General features: G+C 39.1%; 1 protein-coding gene across 1 annotated transcript in view; it reads left to right on the top strand.

Moving 5' to 3' along the window:
• LOC122932745 (fidgetin-like) overlaps positions 1 to 20,818 on the top strand; it is an 83,872-nt gene that overhangs the window by 50,145 nt on the left and 12,909 nt on the right. The window contains exon 2 of the mRNA XM_044287340.1: positions 10,035 to 10,166. The gene's annotated coding sequence lies outside the window, so the exon portion shown is untranslated. The remainder of the gene's footprint in view (positions 1 to 10,034; positions 10,167 to 20,818) is intronic.

Here is a 20,818-nt window from a genome sequence, read left to right as displayed (position 1 = left end):
GCCAGTTTTCTGGGGGGAGAACATTATGCTCTGGTAAGACGGATGATACAATATAGGTAACACATGTGTCCCTTAGATTATTGCACACAATAGAGCTTTCCTTATCCTCTGTTAATAAAATGATTTTCTTCTTTCAATTTTGAACATGTTATCTATCATGCACCTACTATTAAAATACACTGAGAACACATATGCCAGGAAGAATTGCCTGATAATGGACACAGGGTGAAAGGAGTTAAATGCACACTGTATGGACTGCAGATGTGATTAGACATTTACCTTTAAAACAAGTTCTAGAGGGATTAGGTTCATATTCATTCTTCTCCTGGAGGGTAGGGTCATAAAACATTCATGAAAGTGGTAGCCTTAAATAACATTGTAGAGGAGAAAAGGATATAGTCACTAATTAAATTCAGGATAAAAAATGAGTTCTGAGCTTCCCCATACACTAATGAGCACCCACTAATTATCTTTAATTGTTGTAGAATGGGAGATTCCCTGATAGAATTCAGAAATATTTCCTCCATTTGTATTAAAAATGCATGTTTTATCTTATTAGTCCTTGTAGCTATTGAACTGATTATTACGATAGATATATAGACAAATACACATGATATACCGTATTCCAGAATATTATGAGTTTTAGACCGGGGCTACACGGCAATCTTGGGTTTGACACCCATTGCGTGACCAAGGATTGCTGTGTAGCAGTGTAAGCCATAGAACGGAATGGGGTTTCTGCACAACTTGTAAGCTGTCACAAGCCACAACCCCAGGATCACCATGTAGCCCCAGCCTTAGACTCTTTTTTTTTTTTTTTTACCTCACTGAAAAGGGGGCATAGCTTAAAATGTCTCATGTCACAAAAATTTGGGTGCAAAATTTTGACTAACCAAGAGGTGTACCATACTTAGAATCCAGCATGAGGCACTGTTTCTTTGCTGTCTAAGGCTATGTCCGCATCTGCATTTTGATGTTCCCATATTCAGGTCCGGCAAAGGAGCAGACAACCAGAATTATCATATTCGGCCTAGCCAGACAGTGCGGGGGCCTGCAGGATCCTCTTTCACTATAATGGAATCTGTTGGGTTTGCAGCAGGTTTCTGGTATGAATGCTGGCTTTCTTATGGAAAATACCACTGCATGCATCATTATAGTGAATGGGTAGGCGGTGGGCTCCAGTGGTGTTCAGCTGTGTCAGATACTGTAATTTCAGTAGCCTGCTTCTCTGCTGGAAATGAGTACAGGAAAACCAAAATGCAGGTGCGAACCTATCCTACTTGTTTTCTTATTGATGTACAAGATCTCATCTAGCTCTGGTGATTATAGTCAGGGCTTCTATCTAAAATACTTTCCCCACTCCTCGGCACCCACATTGCTCCTGATCTCTCCACAGCTGCCGCTGCATCTCCCGGTTATGCAGATCAAAACATCCAGTGACTTGGGGGGGAAGGGGGGCCGGGGGATATGCTTTTGGAAGTTTTGCAGCCAATAGCAAGCTGCAATGGTAACAAGTCTCCCTAGCGTCACTCGCGATGCTAGGGAGGATAGTCCCTGTTGTGGCCTACTATTGATTGATATATAGATTTTTCCCACAAATGTATATATCAATCTGCTCAGCTCCTTCTGCTCTGTAACCTGCTGCCTGCAGATTGCTCCATATTTCATGGTGACAGGTTCCTCTTAAAGCTGCTTCAGAATGCAAATGCATTGTGTTTTCTTTTTAATTTTTCAATTTAGTTGGAGCTCTGTGGTTACTACACTACTCCTTTGTCAGCTACTAAAAAGAAAAAGAATCTAAAGATAATAGGATAATAGGAGGGATTTTATTATTTCCCTACCTTGGTTCTGCAACTTTATTTGTCGCAACTGGCATTGTTATGTCACTCTCGCCAATTTTCGAAGGGAATATGGGTGGGGCAATCGGCCATGGCACATTCATTATTATTTACCACAGAAAGAGCTTGGAGATGCAATAGGACTGCCTGAGGAGTCATGTCATTATGAATGAGGCCTGAACTTGTGATAAATTACATACCCCTTCCAGCAACGCAGGCCCTATCAAGACCAACATACAGTAGCACTCACCGGTCTTGATAACTCAGGGCCTTAGTGTTTCCTAATAGATGAATTATAGAATTATACCGTTTATATACTTTTCTTGACCATTGTGTGCACCACTTAAGAAGCTTCTGTGTTTAACCTCACAGCACATTCTGTTACAATCCAGGTGTACCCTTATATTACAGTCATGCTTGTTACATAGCTGGAATGTTCCTATTACACGTATAGATGAATACATTGCAAAGAAATGCAGAAAAGATCCTCAGTCTTAATACGTGTAATAAGGTGGTCAGTTTTAATAGTCCTTTATTTGAAAGTGTCACAAACAATGAAGCAAGCTGAGCTGTCCGATATGTGTAAGTCATTGATAGTTGCAGATTCTGTCCTTTCCAGTTCATAAACTAGCTGAGAACGTAAAGCCATAGCTCTGGGCAGATCTTTCCATTTGTTGTTATAATAGGGGCCTGTAGGGGTCACCAGGCAGAGAGTGTGGAAGCGTCTATGTGGAAGTGGAAAAGGAATTTACCATATGTGATGGACATATTCTGCATTCCAGCTATACTTGTTTCTTAAATGTAGGACATTCCTCATCCCCTTCACACTGACTTTACAGCCATGTCCCAGTGTAGCTGCAAAGTTACGACCAGCTAATCCCTTGATGGGGTCCATAAGGCCCCCACTGACACAAACTGTCTCTCCTAGGGAGAATCGTTGAAATAACCACATAAAAGTAGACGCGGAAAACCTTGGAATTTCCATCCACCAATTTTAGAGCATGACTAAAATAGCAAAGGATCAATAAGTGCCTCTCTTAGTGCTGCATATTGAGCCCATACATTGTCCATAGTCTATGTAAACCATATTGAAGGCACACATTATTTGTTTCTTATAAGATAGCACCTTTATAGAGAATACCTAAAAGCAGTCATTTAATTCACAAGATTTGTAATATCATATCTTCAACCAGAACCTTCCCAAATTGAGAATTTTTATAATTATTGTGGATCATTCAAAGGTTGAGACTCTTGCATTTATTCCATTTATGTTTGATCCCAAGAACATTACGCAACATGGGATTGGTGAATTTAGGCTGAACCTTTTCTCATGCCTTCCTTTTGTATTCAGTAGATGGGTCAACATTATGACTTCATTGATTGCAAATCTCCTTTAGAAGAAAAGTGATCCAGAGCTGTCTATGTGATTCCTATTGGCAAATTCCCCTGCCTTTTGATTAGCAGCTTGATGGGTTGGTAACAATGGCTCAGTTTTCTAGAATCTAGAATAATTATCCTTACTTAGAATGACAGATTCTCTGTGGTCTAGTATTATGTCTTTATATCTTCTTCCTTCATCTTGGGATATCCACAGGAGACGGCATAAATGTCTGATAGATGTGGATCTCACCTCTTGGAGAAAGAAAGGAGGTCCTCCAATCCCGTTTATGTGACCGTTGGTCACCACATCCAGGCTGTGATTGAATGCAGAGGTGGTTAAGGTTACGGAAAGAGCTGGGTTAGATGAGCTCCTCCCATAGAAGTGAATAGGAGATGCGGAAGCAGCATAGCACAGAAATATTGTCCATTTCTGTAATCCCATCCACTTCTACATTCAATTCTGGTCTGGTTGTGGAGACTAGCAATAGCCACCAGGATGGGAGGACTCCGCTCTTGAGATAGGTGTGGGTCTGAGAGATAGGACCCTTATCTATCATACATTTATGGCTTATCTGTTGATTTCACAATTGAAATGTAGAGGTGGAAATGTATTGATATTTTTATCTTTACTTAAATTTTTACAATAGTGTTTATAATATGTTTTGGGTCTTTTTGTTCATTTATTGATTTGTTTTACTCTTTCACATGACTTGTTTAAGTTTTTTAGTTGCACAATTAGGATAAACGTACCATTGATATGGAAGGTGATGTGTTAACAGTTTGATTCATTCTCCCAAATGCTGACACAGTTACTTTTATCAATGCTCAGTACAAGCCGCAGCGGGAGTCTCTTCCGAGTCTCCCTGGATCTCTTGTGTCCCAGTGAACAGATGGGTGATGCTCAGCTGTCCTCAGTCAGCTCTGATACATATTCATTTTCCCATCCCTGAACTAAGGTCCTGAAATGGCACAGATGGAGGATGGCCTGTTGGCTGGTCTCTATTTCCTAGTGATGTCCAGCTGCTCTGTATTTGATATATGAGGGGACAGAGTGGACGTGGATTGCACTGATTTCAGTTTAAATTCCAGCTATGGGAATAAGTAGAGGGCTTTGCTATGTGGATTGTGGCTATTCTTACATCGGGGGGGGGGGGGGGGGGGGTAATGGGCAATTGGGTGCTAGATTACATGAACAACATTGCTAAATGCATACACACATGACTGCTAAACACCCTTATGGTGAAAGAAATGGTGGTCCATGAAGAATCCAGTTCGTTCAGAGTCATTAGAGCTAATCAAATTAACAGATGTCTAAGCAAGTTGCTGAGACAGAATGCAGTCTGGAATACCATGTTGTAAACTGTAATGGGTCTTTTCTGAATTAAGTTGGTGTAAAAAAAGTAGTAACATTATAACAAAACTTCTCAAATAATAATAATAATAATAGTAATAATATTATAAGTAATAAGTAACAATAATAATTCAGAATAAACAGTTTTGGTTTTAGTTATTTTATTACTATTTGTTTAATGATTGTACCTTCATTGTATTTATTTTGTACACCCCTCCCCCCATGTGTTAATACATTATATACTCTAAAGTTGCTCTACTCCACTTATATACAATTAGTTTTGATCGGATCCATTCGTGTCCTGCAATATTGCAAGGGTCATGGATCGACAAACTGATTAATAAGACTGATGTTTCCTACCCCAGTCTTCGGCAAAAGTCTGTCCAAGTAAGTTGCAATGCATTTGTTAAGAGGCACTTAATAATATATTTGGTGCATCTTTGGCCTGTCCATGCGCCACAAACTGAAATCTAGACGAGCCGTGAGCCTGCATAGATTTCAGATGATATTTACACCAGTTTTCAGAAGTAAATTAAGATAAATCTATCAAAATACCCAACTGTTTTAAAACAGAGGGCAGATAGACCTACTGGAAAAATAAAAGTTTTGAACAAATGTACAGTGGACATGTAGTACATAGGCATAACATTGCAGATTCACGTGCCTTTGCCTTCATACTATTCATTGTAATAATCCATATTAATAAGAAAATCTAATGCATTCATCCATATACTGCAGAGCAGATATAATATGAGAGCCAGCTTGGCCCATATGAGCTAGCAATCTATAACTTGATTGATTTAGAAGACTGAGACATTACTGATGCTTTATTCATGACTTTCCCTAATTCGGCATCTCCGGTTACAGAACTGGTTTCTTGAATGCAGAAGAGCTGCATGCTGGAGTCTTCAAACAGTAAAGCTCACTTTGTTATAGGACAGAATATGACACCCAAGGGGAAACATGAATTCAGGCCTGACACAAGATTGAAATGTTTTTCTGCCTCACTGGGCCAGCCACACACTTTTCTTTCCTAATCAAATTGTGTTATATTTGCAGTGGTTTTTCCAACTTTCCTTTCATCATTTGAGGGGGAGCGCAGCCCGAAGAAAATGAGTTATAGCAAAGTAATGGACTGCAAGCACTACTCACAGCCTGCACACGTACCTAGCCAATTCTTTATTTAAGCTGCTGGATACAATGAGATGCAATTGTCGTAAACAAGTGCATTTTCAGCTTGTTTTTTTTTTTACCCTTCGAAGCTAAAAATTCAGACAAAATGAAGCTTTCTCATTGTTTCATCTCAAACATTTTCCAACAGAAAGTTTTGCAATGACCGTTGATGCCTCTTACCAAAGCACAGCGATCTGATTGATTTTTTTCAATTTTCACGCAACTAGAATGCTGAATTAGCCTCCTACTTCTCATTAGCATAACAGCAGCCATTGATGTTGGGCATGAAATGACAGCTGGGAAGGGCGCACACATAGATTACATTCTGCTAAATGGCTAAATAGTGCTGGAGCCACAGGCGGCAGCGCGGAGGAAACAGGAGCACGAAAAGGAGTCGATAGATTAAATAACAGTAGATAACCTAAGAAATAGGCAATTCTGCTTTGCCTTCCAGTAACTTGCAAATTACATATACTTCATGCTGTCAGCTAAATCAGACCTGGGATATCCCCTGCGAGATAATGTATCAAGACAGAAAGAGTTGTTTCTATATTTGTCCATCGGCAGCACGAGAACATTGCAGTGATTTACAGCAGTATCCTCTGAGATAGCAGTCAACTCTTGCCCTCTAGTTCACAGTTACAACCCAAAAATTATAATACCTACCAATTTATAGTGATTTCCGTAGTGCAACTTGTAAATAACATCAACGTGGATGTACGGTGGGACTAGAGAGAAAGCTACTCTCAAATCGTGTATGTCTGGTCTTACAAAGCTATGGCCTGAGGACAGTCCTCTTTTATGCACTGATTGGCTGTATGACTACTGGCACTGAGGTATCGGAGCGTCCACCATTACAAGGTTTTCATTTCTCCTTGGACTGCATTGTGTTGTTTCCCATTTTGTTGAAAATCTGCAATCTCTATGTTTTAAGAAATACCCAAATGTCAATGTCGTAGACCCATATTATACCAATAGCAATATTGTTACACCGCTATTCTGATAAATTTTCTGATCCATACCTACCATAGATAGGGTCTAGTGTGAATCTATGCTCAGCTCCACCTTAGAGATGGCAAGGGATGGAGAAAAATGGGGGCAGAACTTTCTGTCCTCGAAGAGGGGATGTGGATGAAGGAAGCAGCATCAAACAGGGGAGAATCTAAGGGGACCTGCAGGAGTGTGTGCCAAGGGAAGAGAAACCCAGCTATATCTCCAGCACAATATTCTTTTTTTTTTCCCCATGTGGCCTCATGTGTGACATTTTGAATCTAATCAGCATAAATAGAGATGTTTATGAAATATGAGTTTGTACGTAAAGATGCACATGCATGTACATAGAAGTAAACAGTGCATTCAGACAGTCTTCTGCCCCTTTTTGCCTTTTTCACATTTTATTATATTAGGGCCTTGTGCTAAAATAAAATAAAAAATCTAGTTTTCCCCATCATTCTGCACTAAATACACCTTAATGACAAAGTGAAAGCAGAATGTCAGAAATCTTTTATAATTTATTAAAAAGGAAAAACTAAAATCATTGCATTGACATAATTAGTTGAAGCACCTTTGGCAGTGATTACAGCCCTCGGGCTTCTTGGGTATGATACCACAAGGTTTGCACACCTGGATTTAGGGATTTTCTGTCATTCTTCTCTACAGATCCTCTCAAGCTCTGTCAGGTTTTTTTCAGAGCCCCATTGTAAAATTAAATGAGGAATCTGATTGGTTGTTATCAGTATGTAAGCCAGTTTTTCTTTACACCAGTTTTGAAAAATCTTTGTCTTGTTTGAACTTCTGCCCAGTCTGAAGTCCAGATCACTCTGGATCAGGGTTTTCACTAACAATATCTCTGTACTTTGCTCTATTCTGCTTTCCCTCAACCCTGAGCAGTCTCCTTGTCCCAGCTGCTGAAAAACACCCCACAGCATGGTGCTGCCACCACCATGCTATGCTCACTGTAGAGATGGTATAGGACAGGTTATGAGCAGTGCCAGTTTCTTTTCCAGACATGACCCTTAGAATTGAGGACATTTCGGTATCTTCAGACCAGAGAATCTTGTTGCTTACAGTCTGATAGTCCTTTAGGTCCAGGTGAGCTTGCCTTTGTCTTTTACTGAGGAAAAGCTTCTTTCTGACCACTCTGTCATAAAGCCCAGATTGGTAGAGTGCTGCAGTGATGGTTGACCTTCTAGAACTTTCTCCCATCTGCACACAGGATCTTTGGAGCCCAGCCAGAGTGACCATTGGGTTCTTGGTCACCTCTCTTACCAAGGCCCTTTGCCTCTAATTATAGTTTGGTTGCGCAACCAGCTCTAAAAGAGTCCCAGTTGCTCCAAATTTCTTCCATTTAACAATTATGTAGGTCAATGTGCTCATGGGAACTTTCAGTCCAGCAGAAAATCTTTGTACCTTTCTCCAAATCTGTACCTCCACACAATCCTGTCTGTGAGCTCTACAGGCAGTTCTTTCCTCCTCGTGGCTTGGTTTTTGCTCTGTCATCAATTTACAGCTGTGAGACCTTATATTGAAAGGGGGGTGTCTTTCCAAATCATGTCCAGGCAAGGTGTAGAAACAGAGCTTAGGTGTCATAGCAAAGATTCTGAATACTTAGGTCAATGCAAAATATAATTTTTTCTTTTTAACAAATTTGCAAAGATTTCTAAAATTATGTCTCATTATGGGGTATTGAGTGCAGAATGATAAGGACATTTTTTTTTATTTTTTTTAGCACAAGGCCACAATATATAACAAAATGTGAAATAGTAAAAGGGTCTGAAAACTTTCAGAATGCACTGTAATCTATGTAATATTTATATGTGTGTTATATTCATTTTGGTTCTACAAAAGTAATATCTTTTCACAACCGGGGTTTCTCACTCTCGATTGCCCTGATGACTCCTCTTGTTCTTCTGGTACAAATACACCCAATAGAGGTGATCTCATATCCCAGGCGTCCGTGACTCTCTCGCCTTGCTGCGGAGACAAATTGTCAAGAAATCAAATGGTTGTGCATGACTCCGTGGATGCATGCTATCAGGAAGATTAAGTATGTGGGTTAAGGATGAGATTTCCTTTTTACCCATTCCTCCTGGGAAACAGGATTTAATCAGTCTACATTCTGAAGCTGTATAAACAAGCTCTTAGCTTTTCTATCTTTTAATCTTTTGACCGTAGTGTCTGGGTGTTCTCCAAATATGAGTGTAATAATAAGGGGGCCTTTCTGTGTGGTACAGTGGACCTTGTTAAAAAATGTCAGCCCATAGTCGTCAAAATGACTGGCCTTTTATTTCCCCTGGTCATTAGTGAGGAGAGCAATGGACTAGCTGTCCCTGTCAGAAGCTTGACATTCAGGCACTGTCACCTGTTCAGAAATGCATCTTCTTGGCAAGTAGTGTCCTGGCGGCCCATATATTTTTGAACAAGTAGACGTCAACCAGCTGCCATATGGATAATCATTTTGTTCTCTATATTAACCCATGCATCTTCACAAAAAGGTCTTTCACTTCACAAATCACTTGATTCCTCGATAAATCGGGACATTAATATAACTAAAAAAGCTTGGCAAAGTATGACTATTGTATACAAAAAAGTTATCTGCAATTGAAATTTTTTACTTCAAATGTGGAGATGTCTGTTAAAGTGTAATTTGTCTTAATCGTGTAGGTAGCTCGTTATATGATGATCTCAGCCATGTTAAGCAGTAAATGGTCCAAGCTGTCACACATGATGGGGTTCACATGAGCCTGTTAAAGTGTCAGTCATTTCTTGATGGACACTGCTATGTGTTCGCTATAAGGCCTCGTTTACACTTCAGTGAATCAAGGATTTGTGCTGTCCGTCTTCTCCATGGGCAGCACATGTAACCATTGATTCTAATGTTTGTTCACATATCAGTGGGAGCATGCTCTACCTTTGTCCGTAATGTGGACCAAATAAGCCGATTGAAGTCTATGGGTCCTTGAAAAACCACTGATACAGCACAGATTGCATCTGTGCTGTTCTCTGTCCTTGTTCTAGGGATTGGCGGGAGTCGGTGCTCAGACCCCATCGATCAAAACTTTTCATATGTTTCTATGACAGATCAAAAATTTAGCGAAATGTTATTCACCCTTAATTATTGCAGTTAGTGGCTATAGTTGTTAATGTCTGACATTCATCTCTATTTAACCAATGCAATCAGGTTGAACACATTTCTTTTTTTAACTATGCCGTTTGATTGGAACTACATATGACTGTATTTTTCTTTAATAGAAAATTAAGCAAATTGTTTTTTTTTTCCTTTCTGTTTTTAGTTACATTTTGCCAAAAAGGACAATCCATCAATCTTGCAACCATAACTGTGAATCCATATGGTTGTATGTAACAAAGGGACCCCTCCTACTTGGACATCATTCGTTTGGAGTATGAGTCACAGTGGATTTGATGTGAGTAGTGCAATGGACATTTCCATGTTTCTATAAATATCCATCGTTATGTATAGTATGTTTATATATATATGTATATATATATATATATATATATATACACACGACCTTACGCGTTATTAGTATTATATATATTTTATCTAAGTAATAAAAATGCACAAATGGACATTTAACAGTTGAATTCTTGCAAAAAAAATAAATTGGGGGGGGGCTAGAGACAATTAGATGTCCATGGTTTCTGTCGTGTCTGATTAACCTTATTACCGACAAAATGTACCCTGTCCAGTAATCTCATTTCACAGATTGTATTGTCATTTAAAAACGGCTGTCAAACAGCAGACCTACTGCTAACATGGGCACAGCTGCCCCCCACAGAGAAATGGAGTCTAGGATGATGTCTATTGCTTGACAGAAGCAAGCAAATATTTGCACCCTGAATTTTGTTTTGCCCTTTGGATGGAGATAGTAGATGATGGACTAAAACAAGTCCTTCTGTCCCCTATACTGGTGATTCACTGAGTTTCTCCTTATATAGCTTTTAGGAGAACCTGGAACAAAAGACCAGTTTAGGACGCTGCTGAATAGATTAACAAGATTTCCATAATTAGGGGCCGCTTGGAACAATAGTATCCTCCCCTCCCCATCTTCTATCAGTCCTTTGTCTTCAGCAACGGATAATGGACAAGCAGCTAGGGTGGGAATCCGAGATGCCATTTGGTCACTGGCCAGGCATTTTCTCACACTGCCAGGAACGCGCATTCAAACATCTGGCCTATTCCAAAACTCATTCACTTTTCTTTTCTTCTTGGGTCTTGGTACTCCTCATCCACCTGTCAGCCTGTCTTTCAGTTGTATTTCATTTTTCTCTAATGCTTATGTGGGTGACATACTGCTAAAGACGGTCAACACAGCAATTAAACAATTGCCATACAACTGGCAAACGCTAAGCTAGTAATGGCCTAGGTCTAAAACACAAGTCATTCCTTATGTTCCACTATGTAGAGAACTTTATTGTATGTTCCCCAAGCTTAACTCTTGTCTTATTTTATTATGAATGCCCCAAAGGCTGATTGCTTAGTTGGTAAGCCTTTATATGATCCAAATGATAGGGGATAAGTGTCTGATTGGCAGGGGACCCTCAGGCAGCTGGAGCCCCCACTGACCATGAGGATGGGGGTTCATGCTCTAGAGTATTAATGGAGCAGTGGTCACCCATTCCAGCTTGCACTCAACTCAGCCCTATGGGGTTGGCTGCGTATTTCTACACTGCTATCTCTGGCAGCCCATAAAGTTGAATGGAGTGGTGGACATGCATTCAAATAGTTCTTATGGGGCTCTTGCTTTCATCCCCCTGTTCTTATGGGGCTCTGGCGGTCATACCCACACTGATCAGACGCTTATCCCCTGTCCTAAAGATAAGGGATAAGTTGTCTTAATGGTGTAACAGATCTTTATATCACTTTATATTTATATATATATTTGACATATTTATATATTATATCACTACTTAATATTATATTTTATAACTTAGATACTATGGAAAATACAAGTTTCTGTGGAGGTGAAGTGAGTAGGGAACAACACCCACTTTCTTGCAATGGCTTGTTGGGGTTTTTAGAGTCGATTGTGACCCTGAGTAAGTTATGTCTTGGAATTTTAGTGGAAGAGAAAATTTACATCACAAAAACAACTTAAAATGTTAGAAAAACATGGCTTCTGTCCAAAACTAGTGCTGCTCCTGTACAAAAGATGTGTGTGGTATTGCTGCTCAGCCCAACTCACTTCATTGGAGTTGAGCTGCAGTAACAGATACAACCTCTGGACGGGTGTGGTGCTGTTCCTGGAAGAAAGTAGACAGGTTTTTCTCTTCCTGTATAAGTGCAAAGTATTTACCTTACTTCCCTGAACATAGAACTGGTATATAGATAATATAACAAAATCACAAATTATGCTGAAGGCTTCTTTTAATGAGAAAGCTGTATTCTTCACTTTTGTATTGTCAGTTTGCACAGATCTAGATTCATGGCTAGTCATTTGCTAAGTCTGTATGAAGGTTACATGGTCATTGTAATGAGAGGATATTATATATTCCACCTTCTATTGCTTTCTCCACTTTCATCATCACTTAATCATACCTCTATAGGCATTTTTATGGTTGACTAGATTACCATTCCACACCACATCTAGATTATCCATGCTGTTTCTCACACTTTCTCTCTAGATTCATACTTGAATTTCATCTGCTTTACCACTTTGTACATTGAAACAATGTTATTTGACAGCTCTACTTTTATTATTGTTATTAAATTAGGCTGATGATTGTTATACTACATACATTATATCGGCCTGATAATCATTTACAAGGACATTACTGAATATAAATGTGTTAAATCCATATGAGTACATTAGTATATTTTTCACTTTTTGTATAATACTGTTTACCTAGTAGATGTTAGGTAACTACCCAGTTAAGGGTTCATTTGAGAATGCATGGTGTAATTCATATAATTTTAACAATTTAATATTGTGGGTTTTTATTGCTCTTATAACCAGTTTGCCTTTAAAGTGTAACTGTTCTTTCAGTTTATTTTAATATAGTGTATGGACAGGGATGTTAAACATTTTTGTAATATACTTTATTAGGAAAGATGTTTCTTTGTACTAGAAAACAGGGTGTAAGGAGTCTTCTTAGCAAATTTCTAACTGAGCCTTGCTAAGAGAGTCTGTCTTCAGTGTTCTACTGAACGCTGAAGACGTCTGTGTGTAACAAGTCAGACAGGTGGGCAGCACGGGGGCTTAGTGGTTAGCACTGGCGTGCATGGAGTTTGTATGTTCTCTCCATGTTTGCATGGATTTCCTCCAGGTACTCAGAGTTCCTCCCACACTCCAAAGACATACTGATAGGGGACTTATATTGTAAGCCCCATTGGGGACAGTGTCTGTAAAGTGCTCAGTAGAATGCTAAAGACAGACTCTACTTAACAACAGAGCTTTGATAAGAAGACTCCTTATACCCTGTTTTCTAGTACAAAAAATATCCTTACCTAATAAAGTATATTACAACAATGTTTGACATCCCTGTCCCAAAACTATATTAAAAATTTACCGAAATTACACATTTTAATATAGAAGGTGGTCATATTAGCAGCATGACTCCCATCAGCATTGAGGGCAATGAAAAAATAAAGTAGGTAGAAGATGTCTGCTCTCCCACATCAAGCTATACCTGTATTACATTCTGCTGCAAATGACTCAGTACATTCAATTATTTGTTATAGAGAAAAATTCAGGAATATGTCTTAAAAGTCCCTTGATCCTTACATCTCCTTGAGTAGGAGACAAGAGGATATTAATGGACAGTACATTGTTAGAAAGTGCACTTGCTGCTGTTCTAGTGAAGCTGCAACTAGAAGGCAATCTGACCACTGAGCAGAACTGATAACAGAAAGGGGTGTCATGGGTGTGACCATATTACAGATACATGTAGTACAACATAACATTATATAGGTCTACACTGTATAACCATGTGCCTTTAATTTTTCACACTTATAAAGATTCTGAAAGAAAAATAATTAGGGTATACACCATTAGGCAGTTTTCATGTCAGTAATTTTGCATCAATACTGTTTAGTAGAGATAAGCGAATCGCGCAAAATTCAATCCGGGTTTGAGTCGGCCAAATCCATTAACAAATTCAATTCAGATCTGAATCAACTGTACCCAAATCTAATTGACCTGAAAAGTTGTGTATGATACTCTGAGGTCTCCTAGGACTCATACTTTGTATTCTTGTTTCTCACCCTTGTTTTTCTCTCTTTACACCTCTCTCTTAATACTCCCAAAATATTCCTGAATCCAATCACCAAAATTTGGATTCAGATGCAACTCAAATTTATTTTTTAAATGTGGGTTAAATCCAATTAGTTTAGAATCAATTTAGTCATCAATATGGAGTCGGTCCAAAGAGCAAAAGATGCAAAAATCTTTCCATTATACTTTTTTTGTGTAGGTTCTACTCCTGGTTTTATCTTACAAATATGGATAATAGTGTGAAACTGGCCTAACATGATGTATTGTAGAGACTACTCCACTAGAATTTGCTTCTAAGTGAAAATATAGCAACATTTATAGTGCCTACGGAAATAGACTCCTTGGTCCATGTATCACTATACAGGGAGCCCCAAGGGGAACTCATCATCATGTGCAATTATATGCTTAGAACTATCCAAATACATGGTACATACAGTTGAAACTCGAAAAATTTGAATATCGTGCAAAAGTTCATTTATTTTAGCAATGCAAATGAAAAGGAATTGCATTAATGCAGCTTAAAATTAGAATTTTGTGAAAAGGTTCAATATTCTAGGCTCAAAGTGTCACACTCTAGTCAGCTAATTAATCCATACCCCCTGAGCAAAGGGGACCTCAAAATTGTGACTTTGGGGTTTCATAAGCTGTAAGCCATAATCATCCAAATTATACCAAATAAAGGCTTGGAATATCTCACTTTGCATGTGATTAGTCTATCTCATATGTTATTTTCACCTTTTAAGTTGCATTACTGAAATAAATGAACTTTGCACATTATTCAAATTTTTTGAGTTTCACCTGTACATACTTAAATGGAAAACCCAGCAAAAATATAATTTATTATTTCATGGTACATAGATTTCTTGCAGCATATGTACTGCAATAAACACGGCTAGTAGGACAATATACATGTATGTTGGATTGTTACACGTTGAGATGCTGAGAGAGTGCTTTTGAGAGGGGGAAGATGAGAAATTCTCTTAAAAGGTACAATAGTATGCAAGAGGTAAAATCAGAGGTTGCTCCTCACATGATCTCAATTTCTGTTAAGAGAAGAAGTCTAAGACACATAGTTGTCTGTTGTAACTAAAGCCTTTTGTTCACTTAATTTACTTTACTTTTCCTCATTCACGTCTACAAGGAAAGATTGTACCAATTTTCTGGAGTACAATCAATGGAGACTCTTGGGCTATGAAGCCTTGAAATCTGCTTTCTGCTCTTGTTGAAAGCTCCTTTCATCTTGAACTCTTATGATGCCCGATGTCTTTAGAAAAAAAATGTCTTGTAGTATAAAAATTAAAGCCCAACCAAAAGATTAAAGGTAGGCAACTTTGATGAAGAGTGGATGTTATCAGCAGCAACATGTTGAGATGTATAGAAATTCTCACGTAGTATTGTCATGTCAATTAGAAGAAACAAGGAACATTACTCAAAGGCACCATAACATTTAATTACTGGATGTCTAGATCCCTAGAATGGGTCTGATAAAATTACTGAAAATGAGTATTGACAACACAAGAAAGAAGCAGAGGGGTAGATGCTGTGTACGTTGATTGTGAACTACGTTTGTCCTTTTAGACTAAGAGGAGTAAAGCGTTTGCGGTTATATTTTCATTTGTATGAAACATGATATATTGACATCCCTATTATCAAGATTTTTGGGCCTGGATTATAGTAATTCTGTTTAAACCTCTTTAAAGTTACTGGATCCTGGAAGAAAACATTTTTTTGCACCCATCACCAAACGACTAAAAACATAGGTCATGTGCCAACCAGGGAAGAAGGCGACTCCCAGTCCCTTGATAGGTGGGAGCCCTGGAAGTGGAAATTATGCTTTTGATAATAAAAGTGTCAGATGGTGGGACCCCTTTGAGTTTTTAAAGGGGTCCTGTGGGAGATGTTTAGTGTGACAGCGTGGCCTGTAGACCTCAAAAGGTTGTGTGCCTCTGCCATATAGGATCTGTGTACTCCATGGTAATAAAATATTTATTTGTATTGTGAGACAGATTTCACTTACATTTGGTGGTGTAACTTGAGTTCTGTGGGCCCAAGAACAATTTCTGGGCCAGCCTAGTCACCCCACTCACTACACCCAAAATATATTATGTACCACTCTTTGCACTTGAGTTATCAAAAATTCGATTCGGCTGCTCTGCCGAAATTCGCAAAGGAATCCGATTAGTTACAAATTACTTTGTCACGAATTGCATTCAATTGTATGTAGTGGGCGCCGCCCCCGTCATTAAACCACTCAGATAATGCATTCATCGCTGATCTTGACATCTGACATTAAAATTGAGGCCTTTCAAGGGTTGACATACTCACCCTATCCATTTGCCCGCAAAGAGGCCGTCCCGGAGATCTTGATTGAAGAAACTGAGCAAACTCTTGCGCGGTGATGTAATTCACCGATTGTGATGACGTCATCAAGTACGTCCAGCGCGCTGATGTGGTGGCGTCACGCGTCACTACATGCGAGATTTGGTGGTTTCTTCAATCAGGATGGTCACGATGGATTGTCACCGAGAAAAATTAATGAGATGAGTATTTATTTATTTTTTTAACCACCATTTCAGGAAAAATTTATTAATTACCATGAAGTGCAAGGAAAGACGTCTTTGTGACAAATTAAATTTTTCCTAAAATTTGGATTCGCTCAACACTTTTAAATTCCCATTGATTGGGCTGTGGATTCACTGTCAATTTCACCCTGTACATTTAGGATATGGAAAATCGTATCTGCCAGAATATTACAGCACCAAAATCCACATCAAATGGTGCAGACTTTGTTGTGGAATTCATAACGTTAATTCTACAGGCTTTCCGCAGAGTTAATCCTCTGCAATGTAAAAGGTAAAATCTACACTGAAAACCCGCAACATCAATTGACCTTTCACGGATTTAAAAGCCACCCCACATGTCAAGTTATGTCTAAATTCTATTGAGGAGATTTTCAGTAGCGTATGGATGATTTCTTTTTAAGTGCCATCCAGTTTTCTGTGAGTGTATAACTCTGTGGATTTTCCACATGAAATTCTGTGGTGGAAGATAGCATATCCACCGTTGGTGGCCGCACAACTGAAGGTAAAATCTACAATGAAATGCTCCAGTTTCTCCACACTTAATATGGATAGCGCATATTTACATTGATTTGCCTGATGTGAGCAATCTCTGGAGCAGATGGAGAAGGAGCAGGCAGTGAAAGAGAGCATCACTGAGGCATTTTTCTCAAATCACGTCACATGGCTTTAATAAAGTTGGGAATAGGGCATGAATTCATAAAAGACACTTTTATTTACAAAAAGGGAAGGGTAGGAATTCAATTCAAAGGTGGAGGGAGCATGAATTCATCCATGCATCATATTCAGACTTGGCAGATGTGTGATGTGGAATCCGCACCGCAGATACGTAGCAGTGTACAGGAGAAAACATATGAATAGGGTATAACATGTGCGTGTGTCTGTGTGCGGTGGGGAGTAACAGTGGACTAATTGCGCCACGCTATGTGGGGCCAGCCCAGCCATAGAAATGTGTTCGTTATTGAAGTCTATACTAATAGTTACCAACTTTCTGAAAAATGCAGGGATTGTCCCTAATTTTCATAGACAGACACAGCAAATTTGGACTGTAGGGCTGCAAATGGCTGGCTTGTGTAAGCCATGGCCATAAGTGGTTTCTGGGGTGGATTTTGGGCGTTTCCAGGGGCAGGGATTAAATACCCCAAAGGTAACACCTAGAATTGTTGGCAGTGTGTTATGGCAGGCCATAATCAGTAACATCTATATACTAAATTGGTGTCTAGCATTGTTTTAAGGACACAATTAAAGGGGATGTGCCATCATATAATACATGACAATCTCTAACAAAGCTAAAACCTGCCCTGTACCTCACATGGGTCCAGAGATCTCCCCATTCACTGCTCTGCTATATTTCTATCAAGCTGGCAGCTCAGGAGGCGTGTTCTTTCTCAAGGGGTGTGTCATTTCTGCTGCAGCTCTTTCCTCGTAACTGTCACAGAAGATATGGCTGGTGGCAGTTGAAGATTTAAACTGAGCGCATGCGACCACCTAAGTGAGGTGGAAAAGAAATAAGGGAAAAAACCTAACAGCAGGTGGCGCTATACAGATACATTTTATTGAACAGCTTAGTGGCTATAATAAATTTTTAATTACTTGCAATTACAAAAGTATTCAGATCCAGGTGCTGATTTGAAAAATGTAGAATATTTTTTTGTGACACATTAAAGGAACCAAGCATTTCACTAGCTAAGACATGATAGGTTTGTATACATAAACTTTAAAGGAAAAGCAGACAAAATTAAGACGTAACTATATATAATATATGTTCAAGTATATAAACTTGGCTAAAGAGACATTCATGCCTCTTATATTTAACATAAGACATGCAGCAAAGTAGTTTTTAATAATTAATCCTACTATATTTTGGGACAGGGACCTGAATCTATTCTGTTCCTGAATGAGCCCCTCTCGTGCTTCCAGTCCTGTTTTTAAAACCATTGAGGACACTTTCTAAAAAGACTTAACTCTCTCTTAAATCAGCCCATATTTGGAGAGGAGCATTCAATAGGAAAACCTGGCCTCATTTTCATGAAAAAAGATCTATTGGAATAAACTCTTTGCCATCACTAATGACCGTTTACCTATCTGTGGCACTTTCAATAATGGCTAGTAAACGGTGGCCGGGCTGGATAAAGCTTTGCAGAGCTGCTGGTTAAATCCTCTTGTGTAGTTTTGATATCCAAAATGAAAGTTGCGATGCTGTATAAGTCAATTAAAGCATTAGGTAATCTAATTGTGCTACAGCCACAAAGTAGCTTAAAAGCTGCACAGCCAGTGAATAGTACACGGGCGCTTCCCAACCCCCTTTAGGTTGGCTATCCCCCATGGTCTTTATGAAAAAAGGCGAATGGAGAAAACACACAGAAGGACAACAATAGGCCCAGAGGGACTTGCTCATGCAGATGTTGGGAAAGCCAGTATTCCTAGCCAGAGGGCAAGAAATACTTTGTGCATAGGGACAGATCTGTATGCCTGTAACATAATCAACAAAGTGGAGGGGGGAGGGTCTTGCCAGCACTGAAATTTTGGAATTTGTTTTGCCCTTAGCAAGTCTCTCAATCTTGTCTCTGTTCATTAGTTGTAGGGAGGAAAACTGATCAGCAGAAAAATTGTGCAATTAAACTTACTTATCCTGCAGACATTGATGTGTGATTAACATTCTTCCATATTGCTTTCATTAGTTGCTTTGTTCAATGTGTGTGTGTGTGTGTGTATATATATATATATAAATATATATATATATATATATATATATTAATAAAAATTTCAGAAAATAGAAAAAAACTAACAAAAAAATGTGTCCCAAATGTATTACTTGTTAGACATTTTTGCAACAGTTTTGAAAATGTTTACAAAAAACTGCACGGTAAAATGTGCCAAAGTAATTAACAGCATGTGACTTATTTTGCTTCAGATTACTGGTTCTAAAGGGGTTTTCTGGGACTCAGCGGGACCCGCAGACCGTCCTTAACAACAAATAGTTAACCAATAGAATTACAGTAGATAAAGAAATAAAAAATCACGTCTCTGTGCAACCTTCTAAAACTGATTTGGCAGCTGGATCCAAAACAGGGAATAGGTCCACATTCTAAATATAAAATCAAATAAAAACAGTACCAGATCCGCACTCAATGTCTGGAACAACCTGAGAATCTCATATGAGGTAGGTATTTCCAAACTTCTTCCTCACTGCAGATCGAATCAGCGCCTTAATTCACACCAAGCAATTCCTTCTGGAACATTAAGCCAACGGGAATACTGCTCCTCCTTGCTTCGGTCCTAATACACAATTGTATTGACAATAGTAAAGATCCGTAAGCAAGAAGTGTGCAAAATAGACAAAACAGTCCCCGACGAAGAGGAGCGAAACCCGGGTCAGGCTGATTTCAAGTATATTTTGTGTCATGTGGAGGAAACCACAAGTACATTGATGGGAAGTGGAATTTATATGCGATTTTAAACTACCATCCTGTGAGTAAATAAATATTTTGCGCACTTCTTGCTTACGGATCTTTACTATTGTCGATACAATTGTGTAATAGGACCGGAGCAGGGAGGAGCAGTATTACCGTTGGCTTAATGTTCCAGAAGCAGTTGATTGGTGTGAATTAAGGCGCTAATTCCATCTGCAGCGAGGAAGAAGTTTTGAAATACCTACATCATATGAGACTTTCAGGGTGTTCCAGAGACTGACCGCGTATCCAGAACTGTTTTTACTTGAGCCTATAGAATTAGGGTGGTAATATACTTACTATCCCGAAGTTGCATTGATTGACCACTCGGGAACCTGGTCATGTGACGCTCCTCTTCTGTTTCCATTGACTTTTCAGGTTTCCGGCCTGGCTGTAGACGGGATGTCAAGTCTGCTGTGGACGGAGCCAGAACGATTCCTCATCGCCATGTTTAGAGCGATGGGGAAGACAGGGATCATTAAAAAGGCTTAACAGCAGGCTTTGCTCTCCTGCAGCTGTACGATCAGCATGCAGCTGCTATCTCTGCGCAGATGTTTTAAAATGTGTGCAGAGATATATGCTGACCTCCTGGACATATATAGTCAATGGGTTGTTGGCAAGGGGTTAAACACTTTTTACATCTACCTCAGCAGGTTTTAAAAGAGGTGCCTAGATGTGTTACACTTTTGCCACTAAATTTCACATGTGTATTGGTCCTGAAGTGGTGTTAGGAAGAAAAATGTGAGATAGTTAGTTGCTCCATACTGATCAATTGGACATAGTTAGAATTATTTACACCGGCATGTAAATT

This window comes from Bufo gargarizans, chromosome 3 (genome assembly GCF_014858855.1).
Source record: "Bufo gargarizans isolate SCDJY-AF-19 chromosome 3, ASM1485885v1, whole genome shotgun sequence".
Classification (NCBI taxonomy): Eukaryota; Metazoa; Chordata; class Amphibia; order Anura; family Bufonidae; genus Bufo; species Bufo gargarizans.
Note: the sequence above shows the minus strand (reverse complement) of the source record. Positions and strands in the feature narration are given on the sequence as shown.